We start from the raw sequence: 21116 nt of genomic DNA, 5'->3' as shown, positions 1-21116 counted from the left end.
TTATCCTTACAGGACTATTGTGAAATAAGGATAATAGTATTTTTCCCTTTCAGAGAGGGGAAATGAGGTACTGAGCAGCTGTGATTTAAAGTCAAACACGGAGCACAGACGTTCAGCTGTATCTCTTAAGCCATACCTGAACTGTTAGGTTATCCTTTTCTGCTAAATACAAGATTGGCAAGCTGCCTCTGTGCTTTGCTACTGGAGCTGTCCTCCTTCAAAATGAGCCCTAAAACCTATCCCAGGAAGCAGTCTCTCTTTTCTTTCCATTATTAAATCTAACAGAACCCCCTCTGTGTCTGACTTGTCTGGTTTAGACTGTAAAGACATGGGCGTAGGATTCCATTTTCTTTTGTAAATGCAAAAATGTAAGATTATACTTTTTTTCTCACAAATAATTTAAAAAATATTATTTAAATAAGGCCTACCCTAGGATGTACTGTTTCTAATATTGTTGCCTAATATTTTGCTTCACAGTTTATGATATAATATCTTTCATATCCAAGCGCCATTGCTACTGAATGTATTAAACAGAGAAGCATCTCCCACAGGCTGATGTGAAATGTATGGTAGCAGATTTTAGATAGGTTTTTCCAGTTTCTTTGTGGTGTCAGTGTATGTGTATGTATTTCATGAAAAAAACTGTCTGCACCATTATTGGCAAAGCGTGAATAACCAGTATCAAGGATCAGTAGATTCTCTGTCAACAACTTTGTTGTGCCAGGAACTTCGATTCTTACCGATGTCTGGAAGCTAGTCAGCGTGCATATACATATATAGATTTTGCATGAAGTTTTAACAGATTTTAGTTGCAATAATGCATCTATTAATGGTCTGAAAACACTCTTCATATTTGATTTAGAATTCAAATAATGAACAAGATGTCTGCATTAGTTTAATTCTTACGTGCCAGTAGATATTCAAAGATCTAGATTTTTGTAATATCTGATTTAGGCAGTGCACGTACATCCTATGTTGGGAGATAAATATGGAAGAGTGCAGTATTTTCTGGTCCTCCCAGCTCCTTTTTTTAAAGTTACTGTAAGAGATGTAGGGCATCAGTTCTGAATACCTACCATAGTATGGACATATTTTTAGACAATGGCCTTGCTGAATTACGTTCTGCCTTTGTCTGGTGTTGACTTTTCTTAAAGAAGAGCTGAGGAAGCAGTCACAGACTGAGACTGCAGCCTGGTACTGGTGCTAACCTATGCTGTGATGCTTTTGGAATATCAGATTTAAAGCTAGGAGTGAAATTCGGCTTCAATCTCCTCAATGTTTTGTAAGGTGCTCTTCTGAGATTTTAATCCCAAATGAAATCAAGTAGAATAGAAAAATATTGTACTTCTGTGCAACTTATGTTGTGCTGAACTGCTTTACTCTTGGTAGGTTATCAGGATAATTTTGTCAGAAATTGATATTTTCAGCTGCTTAAGTAGGCTGGAACTGTGGGTTGACTGCCACAGGAAAAGTTTAATAACAGTAAGTAAATGGTCTAATCCAAATTCTGACTGCTCATACTAAGAAAGGAAGAAGGAACAATAAGTATCTTTTCTCTTGAGCTGATGCAACACTGAACAAAGGCAACAACTTGTAAAGAAGGAGCAGTTAAATTGGGAGGCAAGATTGCCAATATCTTTGCTTACAGACACGGGAAAACGGCACAGCCAGAGTAGTGCCCACTTTTTGTGTGGTGTTTTTTTTTGTGGGTTCCCCCCACCTCAAGCAGTAACTTGTCCTGTTTCCTCTTACCTTATAGAAACAAGTCTCCTGTGAGAACTGAATGACATAAATGTTCATGTCCGTTTTTTGGCCATGAGGATGATGTAACTTTTCTGTTCACTGAAAGCAGGATTTTGGTCATAGGATAAGGTTTTCTACATTAAACTGTAATTTGAATTGCTTGGACATTTCATGTTGTTGTACTACTTCAGTGATATTTGTTTCAGATACTTTACTATTCTTTTGTGGGATAATGATTTGTCCTGTGCTTAGAAGGGTGCCTATCTTGCAAGTTATGTATGCAATTTGTTGTAAATTGGTGAACTCTTGCATCCATAACTCTGCATTCGAAGTGATTAAAGAAATGAAAGCTACCTTCCCAAATTGAAAATGCACCCATTAATTCTGTTGGTGGAAAATTTCTTTTGGGGAAATTCTGTGTGGCAACTTTATGGGTTAGACCATGACCCTCACTTGTTTTTACGAGCAGGGAGTTAGGCATTATTATTTTAAAGCCCTGATAAATTAGATACTTATTTTGCTTGCAGTTTAAATTTCAGGTGGGATAATAATAATAATAATAATATTAAAGAATAAGACTGATTAGCCAAAACATGAATTTTGTTTCTGCTTTCTCTGTCCTGGGATTGGGAAAATAAACTTTAAAGAATTTTCCTCAAGGGAATCACTGTAAAATACAGGATAAAGCAGAGGATTGTCTTTTGTCCTTATTCTGATGCTGTCTAGAGAAAGGTAGGGGACAGCTGCCAGTCTAAACCATTTTCCTGTCTGCCACTGTGTTTGGGAATTATTCTTAATTCTTGTGGTGGTCACTGAAGTTATTTTACAATATGTCACATTCCTTACTTTCCATGTGTTGTTGAGTGATGCTCTTCATTACAAGGGTTGATTATATGATGGCTACATTTAAGCCTTTGACCATGTCTGAGATGCAAGTAAAATACAGTTAAACCAATAACAGATGCTTCTTGTTACCGAGCTGTGTTCAGCAAGCTTTGAAACCGCTTTCTGCTTCTAGTCTGGAAGATGGGTCATCCTTGTTTTCGTCCCTGATTTCAATTTATGTGTAGGAGGATTCCACAACTGTATGATACTTGAGAAAGCAGAGAAAATGTTGTTGCTAGGAAACTATGGAGGACCTATACTGCACTCTTTCCAGAATGTTTTATAGTTAGCATCAGTTATTTCATTAACTTTTCTCATCCTGTTCTTTATGCAAACATCCACCTTTTTTTCCTATAGTCATGATATTTGTTACACACTTATGTATACTAGAAAATACATTATTTCTGTGGTTATTTCTGTATTGCTTTCTTTTATTCTTCAACATGCAAAAACCAATCCACCAAACATTTCAGATTATGTTGTGTTTTGAAGGCTAGTATTTATTCACATGATAATGTTGCCTAGACATCCTAAATTATTAGGATATGGTAGATCATGCTTTCCCACAAAAGGCAAATGCTGAGATCCACAGAGTTGTACATCTTATGTAGAAACTCAGTAACGTTTTTCAAATTGGATATTATCAGGAAAAGTCTTAAAGCACGTGGTATTTTGCAGCTGACTAGGTCTGGTTGCTCCTTTATGCTGGATGCTGTGATCTGTTTTACACCCGTAAGATGTATCTGCACGTTGGAAAGGTGACTGGATCAATGCTGTGGATTTCAGTCTCCGAGTAATGCACCTGTGACAGAAATAGTGATGCAACATCTGAGATCAGTCTTGGTATAGAGATTCTGCTAAAAAGTATAGCACCCTTTGGACTAGAGGGAATCATAATCTCTGAGAAGCAATCATAGAGACTGAAAACAGTTTTTTATGGCAATTCGCTAACATCCACAGACTTTGCTCAGATGGCAGAATGTTAATATACTTGTTTGTGGTTTCTGTAGAGCTTGATGTGATTTTTAGAAGAGTATGGTAACATCATCTTCATCTGACAGTGTGTGGGCAGTACTTCATGACCATTTCTAAGAGCATGGCAAAAGGCACTCTGCTACCCACCTATCTATAAATAACTAAATATCATCAGCCCAGAAATAAAATTGCATTTTATGGGTAATCTTAGGAACATGCAACATAGGCAATTAGATTACATGTAGTCCTACAACAGTCCCAGTAAAGAGAATGAAATTACTTAGAAGCTTGCTGTCCAGACCACTTTCAGGTGAATTATTTCTCTTGTACTCCGAGTCCTTCAGTGTGTGCCCGTAAATACCATATATGAGTGACTTGAATTCAACTTGGACAATATGAATTTATCTGTAGATAGGTAAATCTAGAGCCTTTACTTTTGTATGACTAAATTTTTGGATTGTAGATCTTGGGTCCTCATTACAGCTAAGGTAGCTGGGAGGGTTACAGAATTATATATAAAGGCCCTTTTTAATACTGGTGGAATTTTGAAGGAAACAGAAAATGTAAAGGATGCTGATAACTTTCCACAGTCCTTCAGTAAGCTCTAGAGACTACTTGCCATTGGCAAGCACTATGGGAAACTTATCCCAGTACAAGATGTGGCCTTCAAGCCAGGATTTTTGAAATAAAGCCTCTCCTGCCATCTCGAAGGCTGTGTGTCTTTAGGCAGAATCCTTTGTTCAGCTGGCAACTCCTGCTTTTTCCCAAAAAAGAAGAATTTATGGAAAAACTTGGATAAGAATCTTACTAGTTCCATCTTCCCTCTTCTACAACCTCCCCCCCACCCTTCTTCAGGGAAAAACACTGTAGATAAATAACCATTTCACTGAGCATTAGAATTGGTGCAATCCCTGCCAATGTTCTGCAGGAGTGGGGAGGAAGATACTGTCTGGTTGAGAAGGATTTTAAGGTTTGGGACTGGGGAAAAAGAGAACACAAGGAAGTTGCAGTCATAAACTACTTGGTAGTGCTTTCCTATTGGATCTGGAGAAACACAGGTTCACAGTCCTTATTTGCCTGATTGAAAATGAAGACTTGCACCTATCTATCTTACATCATATGAAGTGCCTATGAGTTGCTCTGATTAATTGTATGGATATATAGTTATTCAAAGTGAATAGTTCTAGCGAGGGTGGTTCAAGCTAGGCTACCGATGTAAATCAATTGTTCTCTTGATAAATAGTACCAAGACTATCTTCCTTTAATGTTGTGGAGGACAGCACTATGGGACCTGTCTGCCTGATGATGTTTACTGAACAGTTTTATGTAAATTCTACTTATTTCCAGCATATGGAGAGGAAAAGTAATGTTGAGAAGTAAAAAAAAAAAAAAAAATTATCAGTTAAAGCATACCAAGGGACTAAGAAGGAAAAATGCTTATTAACACATCTGGTATTGTGCAATTTGGAATAAAAACACCTGGGTGCAGTGCTTTTTGTGAAAAATGCTTAATGCCTTAGTGCTGGTATTCTGATATAGGAATGCCTGTGGCTGGCAAGTCAGAGAGCAGATGTGCTTCTGTCCTTGAAAGTACAGATTTCAGCATTAATGAGGAAAAATGTTGAAAGGTAAAACAGGAGTATTGCATTAATGTGTCTGTTTTTAAGAAAACAAGCTTAAGCAGTCTCTGTATTTGCCCGAATAGCTTTTAATAGAGCTAGCCAGTTTCAAAAAGTTGGAAGAGGAAAGCATGCCTCAAAAATGATTCAGTTTCTACAAACAGTATAAATTGGGTCTCCCTCCTTCACTCGGCAACCAAACTGGTGTCCCTGCTAAAGGAAAAGGAGGGAAGACTCATCTGTTGTTTGTTTGGCAGCAACTGGCTGGACAGTTCTCAAGCGTTAACTCAGATTTAGTTAGTGTATCACATGCTGTCAATTTAGTAGGTCTTTTGGAAGGTAAATTGTAATTTGCTGTGGTGTGGGGAAGAAAATAGGAGTGACTTAAGTGCTGAAGGAATGAAGGTATGTTAACTTCTGTGCATGTGGAACAGCATATTTGAAAGTGGAATTACAGTTGTACTAGTGCTGAAAATCACTGTTCTGACTCGCTGTGATCTGTCCCGTTTTTATTCTGACCAGGAGACGATTGAAAAAAAAGATATATCAGAAGAAATCCATAATGATGAAAATTGTAATGACGTAAAATAGTAATATGCTTCAGTCATTAAACTGGAGTGTCAGGCAGATCAAAAGAGTACAAAATGCGGACAATCTAAAAGTCGTGGTGAGTGTGACTAAGTAAAATGTCTGATCTTTGAGATTATTGTGGGGTTTTTTTGTTGGTTTATGTTAGAAAGTCAGGTTATAAAGTAGTACAAGACATCTGGAGCTCCTCAACTCTAGAAAGGCTTGTGGAAAGCTGGTATATAAAATTAATGAAACGAGGATCAGGAAAAAGGAGGATGGCCAACTTTTTCAAGGCAACATAGTATTAATTCAGCTGAAGCTTGAACTAGTGCAGGTATCAAAGAGGATGAACAGGCATATTCTTTGGCATATTTACCTAATGGCAATTGATGGTATACTTTCAAGCCTTGCTGAGTAAGATTTAAAAAGCCAAGCAGAAACTACTTGGGTTTTGTTTGAGAATTTTTTTTTTTGTGTGTCTTGTAAAAAATAGTAGTGTTCATAAACTGTAGTGAGAAATAATTATAAAGTTATTTCTTAAAGAAAAATGAATTCTGAAAGTGTCTAAGACATTGAAAGACAAATGTAGTCTCTGCTGTAATGTGGCTTGAATGTGAAAAAAATACACATTTTTATCAAACTGTAAAGCAAACCTTTAGAGCCTTTCAGCATACAATGAATCATTTTATGGGAGAAATCTTGGTATCTAAAGTTCAGAAAGAGTTCAGTAAGGCCTTCATTTAATTTCAGACGTGTAAAAGTGACCCAAAGATGACTTCATGCTGTCCCAAGTAGGACAACTGAAGCCCTTTTCCTCACACTTCACGTGTTACTCTGTGGGAGCACTGGGAGAGGTCATCTCTTAGTTTTCATGAATTTGATCAGCTGAGGTAAGAAGGAATGGTCTGCTGGGTCACATCATCACGTCATCACCTAAATCAGTGGTGGTGAAGTGATAAGGAAGGTCTCAAAACAAGACTTGTGGGGAATTTACTTGATATCAAGGCTCCTTCAAGTATAGAACTTTATTGCGAAGCCCTCAGTCTGGGAGAAACACTGCACACTCTTGCATTGGCCCCTTCTTTGCAGTTATCAGCTGCATCTGGCTTACTGGAGGAGCAGGCAGTTCAGTTGCCTTGCATGTGGAATTTACTGGACTGTGCTCCCGGTGTGTTTTGCACAATGGTGGAGCTGGAAGGGCTGGACACCAAGTCAATATCAACTCAGCCACACATGTCCATGGCAGAGCACATCCTAGGGAATGGTGTTTGGTTGAAACTCGATGAATTCAGGAGGTGAGACTGCTCCTGGGAGGCAGATATTAGACTAGGAGAAGTGTTGTAAGACTAGTATTTGCTTATGAACGTAGAAGAATAACATCAGCTGTATTGAACACGAACTTGGGACAGAGAAATCTTGACTGCTGAGTCCTTCTTGGGGAATTGTCTTTTCCTACTGATGTCTGTGTGGGATGGGGAAAGAAGAGAAATGTTTGTTTCTCTGCTGCTACAAGTGTTTGTATGAGGGAAGTGAAGAGATCATGATTACTGTTTCTGCTACTTCAAGAAAAAGAAGTCATAATTTGCTTCTTGAAGGGAAGGAAAAATACCCTGAATTTCTGGCTTTCATCGCTGCTCCATGCAAAAGACCTAGAATAGAGAGTGGGACTTCAGGACAGAGCTGCAGTGGGGAGACACTGATATGCTTGAAGTCTCAAATTGCTTACATTGCATGAGGGACTTACTTTACTCTTCTATTGCTTATTTGTGAAAGATGTACAAAGAAAAGGACCTGGAAAAAACAAGGTTATACAATGCATAGTACAGTGGTGCTGCATTTAACTAGTATAATGTTTATGGCCGCCAGTCAGTGCGAACCGGCTGTCATAGGGGAAGTACTTAGGTTCATAGGATAATTCAGGTTAGAAGCCATCTCAGGATGTTAACCAGTCAAACCTCCTGCTCAAAGTAGAACTCTGCCAAAGGTTTGTCTTTGTTAAAGACAGAGGATCTAACGTTTGTCAGTGGAGCATGTTCTCTCTTGGTTTGTTATGTGTCTGTGAAATAAATAAATAATAATTTAAAAATTAGACCAGAAATTGTAGGCAGGGGAGAATCGGATCCATTATCTGCAAGGCAATTTAGAGTCAAAGATGACAGCCCAGCCATTACTATAACAACTGTTTCTACTAAGCATCTTGTCAGATTAAAATTACAATGTCTAGTGGATTTAAAAAGAATGCCAAGTAAAGATCCAGTCACAGGAGGGGCTGAGAATTTCCCATTTTCAGGCAAGCAGGTAGAAGTGGAGGCTCAGCATCTCACATGAAGCACTGAGCACCACAAAGGGATTGGACTCTGACAGGGGAACTGAGTGAAGGATGCTAGCGTGGGATGAGTTGATCAGCAGCATGTGGAGCAAAACCTGAAGAGGAGACAGCACTATGTGTTTCAGAATATGAGAATCCAAGCGCTCTTTCCCTGTGCATGGCTAAGAAGCCCGGTTCGTTACTGAGAACAAAAGTAAACCAACAGATTTTGGATAGTATCCATGGGTTGGTTATATAACAGCACTTTCAGCTCTGTATGAACAGTTACAATGAGTAGCAAGCTGAGTCATTGCAGAGATTCATCATGGATATCACAAGCCCAAGGGCAGATCAACTGCTGCAGCAGGTGTTATAATGAAAGAATTTGAAGAATGATAGCCATCACAAAGTCTGCAAACTGAAATGCTGCAGGAGAACATCAGGGTACTAAAGCAAGCATGCTATTTCATTATATAAAGAAATGAGATAAGGTCCCCACCATTTTGAAGGACAATGAACTGTGACTGTACCCCATAATCAACAAGAAATCATCACAACAAACACCAATCCTGTTGGTGAGACCACATGTCCCTAAACAGAGTGTTCAGAGCTTTGTGAAAGTCAGCCAGGTACCGTGAAATTTACTGAGAATTTCAAGAGAAGGATCTAAAGGAGTTAGTAGCTGATGTCATTCTGATAAGAGATGATGATCATCTGGGGTAAAACTAGGCCTGGCTACTCATGTTTTTACTGAAGGACAATATTCTTTGTTCTAATGAGTTCTAGGAGGTTAAGAGTTGTAATGAGCAGTGTTTAACACTGTGAAGGAGGCATAGAGCCTGTGGTGTTGCTGTCACCTCCTCACAGCATCATACAGTAGGAATAAGAACTGATTCAAATATTCACAGTTGAGGCACCATTGCAATCAAATGTTGATGTGAACTACTAGAAGTTTTAGGATAGATGATCCTTAGTTAAGTGATTGTGTAACTTTTAAATTTTTTTCCAAGTTAAGGATAGATTTAAGAGATAGAAATGAAAATAAATAATAGTGCAAGGATATATACAATTAGCACTACAGAGCATACAGCATCACACTGAACACTAGCCAAACCTGTTTTGGGATAACAGGTTCAGTTTCAGAAATGGACTTTTGTTTAAAGTGAGATGCTCCTGATATTGAAAAGTACTATATGAAAAGGCAACCTTACAAAGCAGAGGACAAAGTGTATGTGGGTTGGATTTAAGCAGTCCATTTGTTGTATCCCTCTCACATGCTATGATAAAATGAATCCTGAAATACCTTGGGTAATGACTCATCTGATATTAAGATGTGTCAGTGTTCATAAACAATGCTGTTCATCTTCTGTGTGTATGTGCATGTGTAAGAGGTGTAGGTGGAAGTTGAAGTTTTAGTTGTGATGACTCAGCCTTTATTCACTGTTTCTTTTATTTCTGGTTTATGAAGAAATTCTCTTCTTTCCTGTGCACTTAGATAGGTGAAGTTCCAAGGTTCAGTGAGGAATGTAATATTGGTTTCCTGGAACAATCCTGAGATTATTGTATCTCAGATATTTGACTGTTAAAAATTCAACCTCCTGTCAGGCAGTTGTGTGGGTTTTTTGCCTGTATTTCTTCACTCCTTTTGTTAGTAATTGACTCAGGTTAATGGAGAAGTTTTACCTATCCTCGTCTCTATCAGATTTTACGTGCTATTATTAAAGTGCCTTTGTAGGTAAAGCTTATTAAGAGAAATACACCTTTTATAAATTTCATATTCTCAGAGTAAGTATTCTCATTTTTTGATCTTGCCAGACTATTTGATAAGCCAGTGACCAATTAGGATACAATGCAGAATGTTTATGCAAGAATTACAGGGAAAAGAACAAATAGTTCTGACTGATTTAGGTCTTGATTGGTAAATAGGTGAAATAGTCTATTCAGCTTTCTGGCATGTTTTTTTCTTATTAGGATTTGTATCGTTATAAATTTTAGATTCTGTAATTTGTATAATCTGTCAGCTGATAAGATCTTGAATTAGGTATGCAGAAGGTGACTTGTAATAATAGAACTAAGCTCAGACTGAGAGTTCCCACTCGTATTTTGTTTTTGACTTGCAAGCTGCATACGCTAAGTGTAGCCAGCAGATGGAGGGCTGTACTAGCTGCTTGAAATTGTACTTGTCTGGCTGTCCATTGCATACCCCTTACAGACTGTCTGAAAGCTGTTGCAGTTTTGATGCTTCATATTTCTTACAAAGTAAGAACCTGTGTTTCAAAAGATGGACGCTATTATAATTATTTGAACTATCTTTTCACAATGATGTATAGCTCCATTTGTGACTTCTAAACCTTTGTGGATGACAATGGCCCTTAGAAACCAGGTGATCATTGCAAAGCCAGGACATACACACACACATACATATATATGCGCATATGCAGGAGTGGGAGGAGGTCGACTGCATTTCTTTTTAACATGATGAAAACTCAAAGGTCCATAATAAAAATGTACCTGCTAGTCTTGATACTCTGCAATGGTATGTGAGCTTTTCTGTTTCCATCTTTCGGTAAATGTTGACCAGTGTAATTCACCACACTACATGAGGCTTCCTTGTACAGCATACCAGCACTTGGCTTGGTAACAGAGCTAAGCTGGCCTCGTGTCACCTGAAAAGGGTAGGCCTGCGTCTCCTCTCCTCTGCCTCTCTGTAAATGCTGGCACTATACTTTTGCCATTATTGTCACAATGCTGTCCAACTTACCTGCATCTGCTCCCAAGAGCCAGTAAAGAGTTAAACTGGCAGAAAAATAGCTTGCCAAAATAAAAGTGAATAGGTTTCTACTGATTTAGTTCCTTGAAAAATTAAACATGAAATCACACAAGTGTCGGTGAGAAAGGGGCAGGCATTTGTGCTCAGGGTAAGGAAAATGAAAGCAGGACCTCCTGTTTTAGTTTTCTATATGCATAAGAGGTGCCATCACCTTTCCTGAGGTATAGCTCAGAATTAATGTTCGTTTATGAGGTTGCAGGAGCAATATAAGTACATAAATATACACCAGTAGTTGCAGCTCTCCCATAATGAAAGGTAACTACTGACTGCAGCCGTGTTCTGGAACTTCTTAAGAACATTGTTACACCTGGTTATGAATGGCTAAAGCAACTTCTGTATAAAAACTTAAAGAAACTGTGGCAGCCTAAGCAGTGACAAGAGCAGAGAGGAAAGAGGCAGTTGTGCCAAGTGGTGTTGGTATGTGAATTGACCGAGGCTGCCATTTTCTTTGCCAGTTTTCACTTTGTTCTGACCCCTTGCACTTCAGGGAATAGGGGCAGCAGCAACAGAAGCAAGCTGTGTGTGATCCCCCACAAGTTTTCCCCTTGTCTCCTCCACAATGGGTCTGCTGGACCATCTCCCTCTGTTTCTTTTTAGCTGGTGAGCAAACCCAGCATGACTTTTCCCTGGCTGCCTACCATCTGCCCATAGACTCTCTTCTCCTTTTGTTCCTCTTTAAAAGCTCACTCCTGTGAGGCACTGAGAGTCTGCAGTGAAATGCTAAACATGCACATTTCCTACTGATGTTTAGGACAAATGATTGCTTGGAATCAGTTAAGAGAGTTAGCATCTAGAGACAAGGTATCATGACTTGTAAAAAGGGCACACCAGCAATGGTAGCTCAGTTTGAGCCGTGTTTTTCATAGCCTTGTAATGATGTCCTAATGAATATTTATCATTATTTGTGAGACCCTATTTTCAGCAGTCGGGTATTATAGTAACAGCTGACAAAATGTTCATTTTGGTTTGTAATGAAATTGTCTCTGTTTTAGCTGTTTATTATGATGGGGATGTCACTCCCATACCATTGTGTCTGCCATTGTAACACAGCTGGATTATTGGCAGGCTAGCAAGTTTAAAGGCATATCAGATTAGTTTGTGTCTTGTCCGGATGAGGGTCTCTGAGTGGAAATGTTAACTGTTTGCATCTTGTAGCAGAGGTGAACAAAGTCCAGTCAGGTTTGACAGGTTTTTTTAGCATAAGAGAACTCTTCCAAAACTTTCCAAGCTTTTACTTTTGGTAGTGGTCACTAAAACTCCTTCAGTAAGAAGCGATACAAAAGAGTGTTCACTGATAAGTAAATTCAATTCAATTAGACTTCTATCAACTTTAAATCAGTTTGAATAGACTGTAATGTAACTATTGCAGTAAGGAATGCTTGTTAGGTATGTGCCACAAGAAAGCTGCGTATGCTGTTTGGCAAAGTGTAATTAGGTAGTACTTTATTTTGAACAATACCCAAGCCGTTGGCTCATGTGTCAGACGCTGTACTTTACCTTTCCAGTATCCTTGCTACACTGGACTGATCAACACAGAGATGTTTGTAATGGACAGCATTAGCGCTCATTCTGTATGTACCTGGGCCAGAGTTCTTAGTTGTCTCATACTCTTCCTTTAGCCCCCAACCAGTGTATTATTTCAGTGAATTTACAGGGCCTAGAATACATTCACCAGTTTTATACTTGTTAAAGTATTTTAATCAAATGAAAGCTTTAAACTTCTTTTGCTCCTGACATTTAAAGTAACTTTCTATGTTTTCTTTCAATCATATCAGACTTAAAATTAGTTTAATTTTTTGGGGGGGGTGTGTGGTAAATCTTTCTTACATCAAAATAAGTGGTCACAAAGACCACTCATTAGTAATAGGTATTGTACTTTAAACCATACCAACTTTAAGCCAACATACTGCATTGGCTTTGCTGCCACATTTTTATCATATCTGACATAATAGTATAAAAGTGTGGTTTTTATCATTTGGGGAACTGCTGATGGCGGCTTGAGGCTTTACAACACGTAAGGCAAGGCCTGACTCCTCTGCCAAAGAGTTGGCAATCTAATTCAGAGGAATACTGGCCAATTCTGTGCTTAATTTTCCAAAGAAAAAAAAGAAACCCAAACTTTTAAGTGTAATGATGTCTTTTCTCCTGCGGTTATTCATTCTTTTGGCCTGAACATAAGACAAGGCTTTATCAGAAAGTAAAATCTGAAATAATATCACTTGCCTTATTCCTCAGAGTAACACTTGGAGATGGCAAATGTTTTGTTGCCTGGTACAAAATTTGTTTTAAAAAGCACTGCTACTCATTGTTTTTGGTGCCAGCCCAAAGTTCTGTTGTGCCTAAGCTGGAATGAGTGGCAGTAGTTCGGCACAACCGCTTGAAGTGTTTATCAAGTTTTGTTTAAAAACCACAGTGGGTATTCTGGTAAAGATAGCAGCAGGAGCTTCTGGTAGAGCTGCTCCTGGAATTCAGGACTTGTTTGAAATATTGATCTGGCAGAAAGGTGCTGTAGATCCAAAAAGCAGTTAAGAGTCTTCTAATCCTCTCACTAACCACTGTTGAAGTTCAGAGCCAAAGAAGACGTTGTAAGCAGCGGTGGCATACAGTGTGAGAAGTAAGCTGTAGGGCAGCAGTGGAGGTGAGGGGTGAGTGGGGTGGTTGAGCAACATTAACTGGAGCCTTAAGATCACTCTTGTCAGGAGGCCTCATGAGGAGTGACCCTCTGATGTGGCAGGTCACTTGACTTGGGCATCACGTGTACATGTAGCACTGTGCTCTGCCTGCCCCTCTGCAAGTATCCCAGTCATTCAGCAGATGACAAAAATAGGGTAACCAGCTAAATCTGCCATTAGGGATTGGGGCACTGTGGCAGTGATATATGAGGAGAAACCAGAGGATTGAGCTGTACCATGAGCAACCAAGGGAGCGAGTAACACAGCATGTAAGGGTCATCAAGGATGATTGTGGGAATGTGCATGGTGGTGTAGTGGGGAGAAAGAGATCAGGTTTGGAGCTAGAAAGAGGCTGAGGAAAGCAGGCTGGAGAACAGGTTCCCTACCCCATGGGACAGCATGGCACATTTCATGGTTTTAATGTAGAGTTTGTTGGTTTGTTTCAGTTCTGAAACATGGGATCACATTTGTATTCATGACCTCCTTATTATTAGGCCAACACAGTAATCCAGAGCCTGATTCCTATAACATGGACAATGCAGGCATATGTATGTTCTTCCTTTCACTGCATATGCAAGTTGACACACAAGATATGTATCTGAGGGATCCAAACAAAGATGTTTTGGAAGTTAGGACCTTTATTTTCTTTCCTGCCCTGGCCTATTGACCTGATGGCTTTAGTGATGCATTGGTAGTAAACCCTGAACCTATTTAATCTGGCACACAGCCTTGGGTTTCGGTTACCAATGCAACTCTTCTAGATCTTACCAGTGAAAGATATTTGCAATCTTATACTGACATTTAGAAATCTGGTAAAAATGTTTTGTCATTGTTTTCCCTGACTTAAGTTTTAGCACAATACGTGCTAGTCTGGAAACCTTTTTACACTGTCATTTCTTCGGACTATGAAATAAAAGAGCACGGAAATGCTCGTTAGAGTAGGGACTTCAATCTAAGTTTCTGCCAACGGAGAGAACAGCTTTAAATAAACCACTCTTACTTTGGGGATGACTGTCTCCCTTTTCTCAAATAATGCTGTTGTTCTGATGATGCTGTTTAGGCAAATGACATTTTCAGATAAAAAGATACTTTATTAGAAATTGACAGCCAGCTCTAACTTAAAGCTGTATGATGGATTAAAACATAAGGTTGTCTTTGCAGTGTTAATTTTGCAGCTTCTGACAAAAGCTGGTTTGGGTTCAGCCTCAATTATATAAACTGAAATTCACTGACATTTGAATGGAAAATGAATCTGGATGATTGATTCCACCTTTGGCCAATCTTCCTTTCACTAAAAATTGAGAACAAATGGCGCTGATTTTGCTGTAGAAAAGTGTATTGCAGTTGGGTTTTGGCTCTTAAAAAAGAACCTGGAATGATTTGGAGCTGGATCCCGTTTGTTGTTCACAAATTCCAAGGACTTAGCAGGGAGAAAGGATCTTTTATTTTTTCTGTATAACGCAGACCATTAAGTACCTAAGTTTCTCACTGCAGCATATATTGCACTACATCTGGTTTCTTCTTACATCCTCAATTTAGAAATAGAAATTCAGCTGTTACCATAATGAAAGGAGAGAGCTGTGCTGGCATTTTAATTTTTAAAAAGTGCATTCTAGAATACTTAAGTTAAAGCAGGAACATTCTTTCAAAATGATTGTGTTCCTGTAAGAGTATGTAGAAAGTGTTAATAATATCACACAGCACACAAGAACAGATGTCCCATGGCAAAGTTTAAATAAAATTGGAAGAAATTAACACCCAGTTTGCTAATGCGCAGCAATGTAAACTTTGTTCTACATATGGGGGCTCAAGCTTGGACGCCTACGTCCCCTCCCCTTCATTATTGAACAAAGAGAAAAATAGGAACACAATAAAAATAGAAACTGATAAAAAAAGCTCAATCGATGTGTTCATTTTTATCCTGTAGCAGATTTTCATTTGCTGATCCATTTTCTTTGCAAAATTGCCAGTGAATTGAGCTCACCTTTAATCTCTGAAGCACAACTCTTAATTGCATAAATGTAATATATGAAGGCATGTAACATTATCCCAGTTCCAGAATATTGTTACTTTGGTCTTTCCCTCAGCCATTATCTCATTAAATTTTTATTTCTATGAAATTGTTTGAACTCCACAAAACTTGGAAAATCAGGAAGTTTAGATAAATGATCTCAGGTTTGGCCTGTCTTGTTTCAAGTAGAGATGAGGAAAAATCAGTGTCAGATTGAATCAAGTCTACTGTATCCCGTTCCTGAAAAATTATGAGTAGCTTTATGCATGGTAGCTTTGTAAATTTACAGATTTTTGCGCTCCTCACAGTTCATAAATAAATTTATATACATATTTAATATCCAAATCCCTTCTTCCTTATTTGATGTTGAACTCTCTCAGGTCAGCCACATCACAGCACAGTGCTTAAGAGAAGATGCCACAAAAAGTCCTTTTTTACGGGTAGATCTTTGCTAACTTGTTGGGGTTTTTGTTTTTACACTGTGTGTTGTTCTGAAGAGCCAGTGAGCCAATGACCACTCACAGGTGAGGGCTGTCTTTGAAATTCAGGAAAACTCTCTCACACAAATGTTATTCTTTCATGTGAATGAACTAAATATATATTGCTAAATTATTCCCAACTGAGCGATTATTTTGCTGCCCAGTAAGGACTGACAGTTGAATTATTGTTCTTGGCTGCTTTATCAAAGGGATTGTTGATATCAGTCCTTTTTAAGACTTGCAGAATCAAGGAAGTGTGACTAATTTTGCTCATCAGAATAAACTTATTTACCTGTAACAGTCCAGGATATCAGAATTTTACAGCTTGATCCATGCTTTATGGATTGTCTAACTCTATGTTAGTAGAAATGCCAGCTTCTCAGACTATGTTTGGTAGGTGGGAAAATGTTGTGATTACCAATGAGCAAAGAAATTCTTTTAAGAAGATTATTCAAAGCTTTTTCTTTCTTTTTTTAAAAGCTGATTTTAGAAATATTTTGTTCTTTTAACAAAGTTTATTGGAGTCTTCCCCTTCAGTATCTCAAAAAATTATGATTCCTTTTGTGAGTGCCAAGCATTAGCTATTGTTCTTTCTCATCCAAAACAAATAGATCAATTTAATCCTATGCCTCTACTCCTTCATTTCTAATAAAACTTAATTATCAAAAGATGCAATACTTCTTTCACAGCAGTTGCATTAATTAGACTTTCTTCTGGATATAATCATTCTGAGCACTTCAGTGCTTTCAGTTTGATAATTCATTACATTCAAGCAGAGATTGTGGAGCTATGTAGCATCATTATGTAAATTTTACCTTGTGACAAAGAATTTTCAAATTTTACCCCTTCAGTGCTTTTGAACATCTGTCTGAAAAAAAGAATTCTTAGAAAATTTGACCTGTTGAGTTTTTGGATCATCCGGTCTTTATTTGTCCAGAGACTATCTGAAAGTTTCCATTCATGTGTCTGGTTGTAAGAAATAGATTCAAGCCTGTCCTTTCATTATGTCTGAGCATTGAGGAAGCACTGTTGAATAGGGCTTGGGAAAAGACAGATTCAGGCTATCTGAAAGATACGTGTTGCAGCACTGACCTCTATCTTTCTATCCCCATATGATTTACACCTCGAGTCTTTGGGGGACAGTGGTACTTTTGGCCATCAGGGAAGTAATGTCTGTGATATCACTGTCTTCTGTACCTTCTCCCCTATGTCCAAAATACTACTAATACTACTACTTTTTGGGGTTTTTTTTGTTTTGTTTTTTTGGTTTTTTTTTTTTTTTTTTGGCTCCAAGATGACCTCAAGAACTTAACTGCAATTATTGTAATGCCATGCTCAAACTACCAAGCGCTGCTGAGAAGCAGGTTTACTGTGGGGCTAATGGAAATTGGATGATCTCCTCCCAGTTCAGAGCCATGGACAAAGCATGCTCACACCTGCCTTCCAATACCTTGAAGACATTAATGTAAAGATTAGGCAGTTAAGTGTAAAGGTTTTCACCCAGTAATTTAGTTAAGTGAACTGCAAGTCTAGAACAACCCCCTACTGTGTAATTTATCCTGATGTTTTAAGTCCTATTCATTATTATTTTGTACTGATTCTATAGATTAATTTATGAGAAGAGCATTCTAATGTGTATTAGTCAAGGATGTGGACCAGGAAAATCATCCCCTTTTTACTTCTGGAAGAACTCTACTGAAATATTAGTCTGCTCAGTGTATCATATGCAAATGTCATTTTCACTGAATACAGCTGCAATATTTTGCCATTCATGGAGCACTGGAAATACAGCAGGCACCTAAGTATGTATTGATCCACTGTCTAACCATTAGAGACAACCTTAATATAAGTGTAAAATGGCTTAAGGCATAATACAATTGTCAGCTTGTTTTTCTGGGGAAAAAAAGGGTGCTGAAGCATTATAGAGTAGTATATGTATGGAGTACTGGGAAGAAAAGAGATGTAGTTAGTACAACCTTTAAACTGTGATAATATGTACACTTTCTATAGGGAAACAATAGAAAAGAAAGATAAATTAGTCTGTAAGCCTTCACAGCTGCAAAAGTTTTGGATGCTTTCAGTGTCCTGTTTTCACAGAATAACTAGAATGTGCTTAAAGAAAAATCTTCTCTATCATTTGGTAATATAGTATAGGAGTTCTGAAAGAAACATTGAAAAAAAGCATCAAACTCCCAGTAAAATTCAATACCATTTCAATGAAACTGCACTGGACTAATGATTCAATTCCTCATGATCAGTAAACCCTGATGAATTTATTAAAGTATGTTTTGGTGTTTGTCACTTACAAAAAAAAATGCAGTGTGACATTGCTGACAGAAGGTTTATATTCCCCATTATTGAAACTCTCTTTGACTTTAGGGCCAAATAATTCTATATTATGACAGAAATATGTTGAACCAGATGGCAAAGAGAGAGAGAACCTATTGATGGCTATATACTTGTTTCAGCAAGATTTCCTGTTGTCTAATCAATCAGTTTTACATATTTTACTGGTCTTGTCTACTGGATTGTGTAGAATTTTGCACCTGAGAATTATGTGAAATATCACTTATTAGTGGCTGTTGTGATGGGACAAGTGTCTGAGGTTTGATGTGAGACAAAAGATTTTTGAACCGTCAACAGCAGCTTTGATGAAAAGCAGGGGGAAGGAGTACAGTCTGAAAACTTCTCATCAAGAGACAGGCTAGGACCAGGCAGTCAGGAGAGAAGGGATTTTTTTTTTTTTTTTTTTGAGACATTGTTCCATTAAGACTCATAAGGGGTGTCTTTAATAATTTTGATAAAAGGACCTTTCACAACTTGCTGTGGTGATATAATGGCTCTGAGTGCCATCTGACTTTGAGATCTGTACAATATGTCCTATATAACACGTAGTTTTAAGGACTACAGTGTCTGAAATGTCTAAGTAGCTAAAAGGAGAACTTTGATAAGAGGGGAAAGAGAACACTCCACAAGATTTCCTAGTGCTCTTGAAAGCCAGCCATTGTCTGCCGGCTGCTAGCTGAGTTGAACAAAGCAAAATAATACGTTATGTCCCAGCTATAGACCCTCAGGTTTCCGTGTGTCAACAGTATGTGTTAAATAGGAAAAGATCCTGATTTCTGAGACTGTAGATAGGGAAGACGGAGAGGCACACACTTTTATGAAGAAAGGCAAGGACAGCCTTATAAGACTTTTTGATAGCAAAAAATACAAGTTACTACTGATTGATTCTTCAGCTGTCCATTATGATGGAACCAATCTCATTTGATTAAGATAATATTTCTGTTCTGTTTTTTATCATTGACAAGCATGGTAAAGCTGTTAATAAAACTTAGAATAAAACAACACTATTTCCAAAGCATATTATTAAAGCTTTATTGACTTGATATTAGTATGACTTGTGAGGAGAGCCTGGGTGTCCTACTGATTGAGACAGCAATGCCTGACCATGTTATAACTCTTAGTACGTGCCATCTTTAGACAAGTTAACAACTAGACAGGAGATAAAAAGTAGACTGCTGGTTGTCAAAACTAACAGCTGAGCAACAGGAGAGAACAACCTGTTCCTGGAATGAACAATGCTATGATGTCTGCTCCTGCAAGCAACATGGTAGTCATAGTGGAACATTGTTCAGGCTTTTTAAGCAGCATTTGGTAGTGCAGGAGATGTCTGCAATCTGATAATGATGTTTTTTCATTGTTCCTTCACCCTGTCACTCATCAGTCGGCTTATTTTTATAAAACATACAGAGCTTGAGCTGAAGTGCACAAAAGGAAAAGCTTCTTGTGCCTTCAGTGGGCTTCATGCAACCCCTGTTTTGAACAGTATTTAATTCTTAAGAACAAGGATCATTAGAGATGGAATTTATGATCTCTGGTTGTTCTAGTAAAGATATTTTCTAGTAGGCTTTTGCTTTTATTCACAGGTATGTTTTGCATAACATTTTTTCTGTTTTCAGCTTAAGAGGATAGCTAGTGCTCCTGTCTCTTTGTTGTGAACATATTGTGCTTATGTAGGCAGGGAGAGGAAACATTAATTTGTATAAGAACTGTATGAAGTGGTCACTTTTTCCATGGAAATGTTTTCCATTTTGTTTTTGTAAAATATAAGAGCAATTTATTTTTTTTTTGTCCTTGATGGTAAACATTTTGGAAAGCAGGAGCATGACATACTGCTCTACTACTGAACAGCTTTCAGTTGTCATGCTTTGTGTGCTCTGTGCATCGTAACAGTGAAATCACCAACTTCTGCTGATGTTACTACACCTGATCTCTAATTTGGAAAGTTTCTCAAAAGCTTTAATGGCTTTAGAATCTGTGGATTTATGCCAGACCATAGCAGTAGAGCTATCTACATAAATCTGGGTTCTATAAAGATGAGGATAAGAGTATCTTTTTGTAATGTTGTTTTGAAGCAACTGTTGCTACTGATCAGCCTGAAATCACATGTGGAGTGGCTGAAAGACAGTAATTGAAAAACGTGATTTCGAGTATCAGCCAAAAAGTTAAATGTATTTATCCTGTAATGGTACTACTAGGCTGACCAGATAAAGTAAAATAAACAAAATATGTCCTGTACTTCACAGTACAACACATTAGTGCTGGGGGGAAATGAGCTTTGATGCAGAAAATCTTGCTGTGGTATATTGTTGCTTCCCTCTTCCGCCCCCCCCCCCCCCCAAAAAAAAAGGAGAATAATTCAGGACCATATGGGAGTCTAATAAAACTGAGTGTCAAGAATCCTCTCACATCCATTCCAGATGGTTTAGTCTTTCCTTGGAACTGAATGTCTCGTGTAAAATTAGCTCCCTGTTTATTCTCAGTTAATAACAGTTGTAAAGGTGAAAAGATTAATCTAGCAGAGAAGACATGAGAACAGCAAGATGTCTTTCTTGTGAAATAGTTAATATTGAAAGATACAGTTCCGGTGTATGAGCAGAAGGATATGACTGCAAATAAGCAGTTTGACTTACTACATGTATTCAAACATATGATGGCATGCAAAGAAAAGGAATCTTTCC

The sequence above is a fragment of the Strix aluco genome, chromosome 12, assembly GCF_031877795.1.
Source record: "Strix aluco isolate bStrAlu1 chromosome 12, bStrAlu1.hap1, whole genome shotgun sequence".
In the NCBI taxonomy this organism is placed as follows: domain Eukaryota; kingdom Metazoa; phylum Chordata; class Aves; order Strigiformes; family Strigidae; genus Strix; species Strix aluco.
Note: the sequence above shows the minus strand (reverse complement) of the source record.